A 5,401-nucleotide genomic window follows, 5' to 3' on the forward strand; every position below is an offset into this window, starting at 1 on the left:
GGAGTCGCATGAAAAGAAGATCTTGAGTCAATCACCTAGTTGGTGTCATGAATCATAGCCGTGAGACAAACATCATGATCTGCTGAAAGAATAACTACAACGTCGCTATCTGAAGCAACTGTAGTGGAATCTGATTCATCTTCCTTCTCCTTTCCTTTTTCTTTCTTGTCGTTTTTCTTACCACGACATTCATGCTTGTAGTGGCCCTTCTTGCCACAATTCCAGCAATCAACATCTTTTCTATTACTCGACTTGCCTCTTGATTTATCTCGAGCTTTTCCACCCTTCCTATTCTTTCCTCTCCCCTGTTCCTATGTCACAAGAGCCTCTTGTTGAACAAACCCCTGAGACTTCCTCCTTGTCTCCTCATTGAAGCGACAACTGGTTACCTATTCCATGAAAATCTTTTTGTCTGGCGCGGAGTTACTTAGAGACACCACCAATGTCTCCCAACTGTCAGGCAATGAACTAAGTAATAGTAAAGCCTGCAATTCATCATCTAGGACCATCTTCATAGTAGAGAGCTGGTTCACTATATTGCTAACCTCATTCATGTGCTCGGCCACAGAACCACCATCCTTGAACTTGAGATTCATAAGTCGCCTTATCAGAAAAATTTTATTACTGGTTGTCTTCCTCTCATACAGCCCTTCTATTTTCAGCCATAGGTTAGCGGCTGAGGTCTCTGTAGACACATGGTGGAACACAGAATCATCCAACCATTGTCTAATAAACCCCACCGCCTTTCGATCTATCTTCTTCCAATCATCATCAGACATATCCTTGGATTTTACTAATATGCCTAAAATTAGAGAATATAGGTTCTTGCAATAAAGCAAGTCCTCCATCTTAGCCTTCCATATGGTCCGATCATCCTTGATGAGCCACCTTCCATATTTCAAAAAATCGATCCTACCCGTTCAATGAACTTAGCTTTGATACCACTTTGTTAGGGGCCTTGCATAAAACCTTAGGATCTAGCCTCCCGAAACAAACCAGAATTATGGATAATAAAGCAATGAAATAAATCAAAGCATAAATCACACACCACACAAGAGATTTTTTATGTAGAAAACCCTCAAAGAGGTAAAAACCACGGGACCTCGTCCAGATCAACAATCCACTATGAAGTAGAACGTTACAACTGTCTTCACTCATACAGGAGTGGATAAACAATGAGAGAATAAAAGGAAAAACAGATAGATCTCACCGATTACGAGGACATAAAAGTGCTGAGATATAAATTGCACAGTAGATAACCTCCACGAGCATAACCTCCATTCTACAAGTTTCATCTCTATCTCTTTCTCTCTTTCTCTCACACCTTTGATAGCCCTCTTGTATTTTTCATATCATAGAAAAACCCTAGGAACCCCTATTTATAATTTTAGGAAACTCCTTTCCGCATCCCAATTGTGAAAGGACTCAAATTTTCGCAATCCACAAAACGCGGAATGAATTTGCGTAACCACGACCGGTCGAGATGAGGCCACGACTGGTCGAGCACCCCAAAGAAAAATAACCCAAAGTCGCTGGACTTTGAGTCAAGTCAGGGCTCGACTCCATGAATGATCGTGCACCAGCCCTCGACCGGTCGTGTAAGGCTCACGACCGGTCGAGCACAGGGAAAAAACCCCATCATACTCAATTATTGTGCACAATGGGTACAACAATAAAGCTTTGTAGACTTACCATGCTATCTTTGTGACATCCACATCATCCATCAGTATGTCCATTGATTCTCGATTATAGGGCCAAAGTTCAGCTTGATCAACAACTTAAGTAGGCCATACCATGAGGAACAATGGGGATAAGACACTAACCATATGTTAGTGTGTTAGGCCAAATGGTGTGTATATTTCATCCAATCTGTTCATGGTATGTGATTCACCAAAAGGTAGAAAAAAAATTATCCTAAACTCAAGAATGCTAGATTGTGTGAACTTAGAGGTTTCAAGGATAATTTTATGTTACTTCTAAAATACAAAGATATAGTAGAAATTCCAAAATATCAAATCAGAAATATATATACACACACACACACACACACACACACACACACACACACACACACACAGAAGCGCTCACCTGCGAACCAGTTTGTACGTACTACATACGAACTTTTTTGAGAACTCATCATATCTGATGAGTCTTGCAAATCTGAACGGTCTACATAAAGCAGAACCCATGAAACCTCCTGATATGAATTTTTACTTTGATCCAAAACTTAGGTGGGCCATGAAAAATGCAAATAGTTTCTTCCCTTGATTTGAATTTCTCTTTGCTATGGCCCACCAGAATCTTAGATCAGGGTGAAATTTCACCCCCTAAGGTTTCATGAGATCCTGCATCTTATGGACCGTTCGGATTCGACACCCATGACACGTGTGCAAAGGTACGCACGTGCATAGGTCCGTAGGTGAGCATGCCCCTATATGTATATATATATATAAAGAACTATGCACATTACAGTCGCTGTGTTAAATACAGATTTGTGCCCCCCACATGAAGATGATCCCTAATGCATTGGGTCTCAGTAACTCGGCCTTTGGGATACAACAACTCTCCTCAAAGATGAACATCTTTGATTAGGTGCACTCACAATCTCAACTACACGAACCCAAGAATGATTGAACTGATTTGCCTAAACAGAGGTTGTAGAAAGAATTCGAAGAAAAATCAGAGAGAAGAGAAAATTTTTAGATAGATTTTTAATATAGAGTAAATGTCTTTAAAGTAGGTAGCTATTAGGGCTCGAGGCGCATGCGGGCGGCGTAATAAATGCAAGTGGACGCATGCTGGCTCATTAATGATTATGTAGGTGTAAGACGACTCTTTGTCTTCATATGCAGTAAGATAAAATATACGTAGAGAAAACAAAAGTGCCTTGCACCACGCCTTGACCGCAGCCTCTGCACGCATCCAAGGTTTTTCTCATGGCATATCATTTTTTATTAATACAAAAGATTAACAAGGGGTTTTAATATAAAGGCTTAGTTTTCTTAACAACTTTTTAACATGAAACAAAACTAAACACGATTAAGATAAATAATTAACAAAGGAAATAATCAAATTTTCTGAAATTTTCAAATCTTTCTTTTTAAATCATTTTAATCTAACATTTTATAACATTCTTAGTAGTGTGACCCACTTGGGCCTTATTATCAAGCTGATATTTTTGATGTAGGGCTAACATAAGAGTCAAAACCTCACTACAACAAATGTAACTTTTAGCGGCGCTCAAAAGCGCCGGTAAAAACCCCAGAAAGCGCTGCAAATAGATTTAACGGCGCTATACAGGCGCCGATAAATGGGTATGTCGCTAAAAGTTATGTCGGTGCTAGATACTTTCTTGCAGCGCTTGTCTGAGCGCCGATAATGCAGCTTTTTCCCGACGTGAATAAACGCCGGCAAAATTCAATCCGAGCGCCGTTAAACGTGGTTTCAGAACACTTTTTCTCCTGGGAAAGCGCCGTAAGATTTCTACAGAAACGCCGCTAAAAGCCTTTGTATGGAAAAGAGGCCCTAGCATGCCGGTAATTTTTATTATTATATAAAATTCAATCGAAACCTATATTTTTTAAATATTTGAAACATAAAAATGATGCAAATGATGCAATACAAATAAAACTGAATGTTAAACAAAATTTATAGTACTACATAATAAAAAATATATATAATATTTATTACAATAAATTGAAAATGGTCTTGAATTTAAATAAATAAATTTAACAAAAAAAAAAAAACAAATCCTCTGTATGGTCTACTCCTAGCACGAGGGGCGTCAAAAGGCTGAAGTGCTTGTAGGCCTAAATTTAGGCACAATTGATTAAAATCCTGCACACAAGGAAAAAAAGAAAAGTTAAAAAGTAGCATTCAACAAATTGATGCATGGGAAACAATCAATCCTTTGATCCCGACCTTAAAAAATCAAAAACTATCAAGGCAACAAATGTTGTAACTTGAATTCCATTACAAGCAAAACAAAAAAGAAGGTAAAATAGAAAGCCAACATGCTAACAAATAAACGAATGTCGCAGCACATCTATGCTTTACACAATCAATTGAAAGATAAATCAACTTATAAATAAAGATGAACATACTAATATTTTACAAAGTTGAGAGCTTACTTTCTTATGAAGAGCCCAGACATTTATATAGCCTTTAGTGATCTGTTCTTGCAGCTCTACAAATTCCCAGGTATCATCGGCCGAATACTCCCCTGACAGTAAAACACATGGATTTTGTTGTAAACAAAGCAAATCCGATACATGCCCCATGACAAATTCATGTATCTTACTTTGGATGCGGGTTGATGATAGAAATGCAGACAAGGAAGTTTCAAGCTAGCACATATGCCTGTGGCAGTTTTGGACACAAGCGTGGGGGAGATGGGTTTGTGGTGTGATGGAAACAGAAATACTAATTTTATCATTTCTAGATGGATGTGAGAAGGCGATCTCACCATCCAGTAGTATTTCATGAAGAGATTATTTTATTTGGTAAGTTAGGGTTTTTGCCTTCTCTCTTTCACTTGGTAGTACTGACATGCTCTACTAAAATGGCAAGGATTAAGGTTACAGGCTTCTAAAAACGGCACAACCATAGGATGCTCAGATTGAACAAATGGACAATGGCCTTCAATTGGAAACACAGAGTTCAGGTTGGGCCAATTGGGTTCAAGTTGACCCAACTGAAGTTGTACACTTATGGTGCACACTTCATGGAACTGTATGAAAACACCCATTGTACAAGCATTTCTCTATAACAATATGACAAAGAAAAACTAGCAGTTTAATGAAAGAAAAGGTCTCACCAAAGAATACAAGCCACTGGTGTCCATAAAAAGCAGAGGGCCCGAAGCAATTCTGTTAGATAAGTCAATGAGACGAATGAACCCATTTACCGGTATAACACAAAATTCCAAGAAAACATTTTAAAGGGCGCTACCTGATGAATGGCCTAGACAACATACCTACCCACATTGGCATCTGTGTGTACCACTGAAAAAACACTCAATCCTATTCATGAGAATATTGTTCAACATTTCTCGCTCTTAAAACTTACCTTAGCAATAGTACTGAGAAAGAAGATGGCATGCTGTACAGTCGGGGCCTGGGAACGAAACGAGGGAGTAGGGTTTATACACACACACACACACACACACACACACACACACAGTGATATGAATGGGCTGTTTTAGATAGCGCCGGTGAAAGATGCACCCAAAGTGCCGAGTAAGCACATGTTTGTTGTAGTGCTAGCTTGATCCAATCACGACTGGCCTAAACTTCTCAATCTGAGTCACTCAACTCAACTAATGCTCCATGTCAACTGACTCTACCAATAAACCATATATGTAAATTCTATTCATGACCATCTACATCAATTTTTATAACAT

General features: G+C 38.8%; 1 long non-coding RNA gene across 1 annotated transcript; it reads right to left on the reverse strand.

The window, feature by feature from the left end:
- Nucleotides 1-3,631: 3,631 nt before the first annotated feature.
- LOC131224376 (uncharacterized) lies at nt 3,632-4,294 on the reverse strand. Its single transcript, XR_009160862.1, has 2 exons — nt 4,131-4,294; nt 3,632-3,837 (listed from the first exon to the last, which is right to left on the reverse strand). It is a non-coding gene; the product is annotated as an uncharacterized LOC131224376 (long non-coding RNA).
- Between the last annotated feature and the right edge of the window lie 1,107 nt (nt 4,295-5,401).

Source organism: Magnolia sinica, chromosome 13, assembly GCF_029962835.1.
Source record: "Magnolia sinica isolate HGM2019 chromosome 13, MsV1, whole genome shotgun sequence".
In the NCBI taxonomy this organism is placed as follows: domain Eukaryota; kingdom Viridiplantae; phylum Streptophyta; class Magnoliopsida; order Magnoliales; family Magnoliaceae; genus Magnolia; species Magnolia sinica.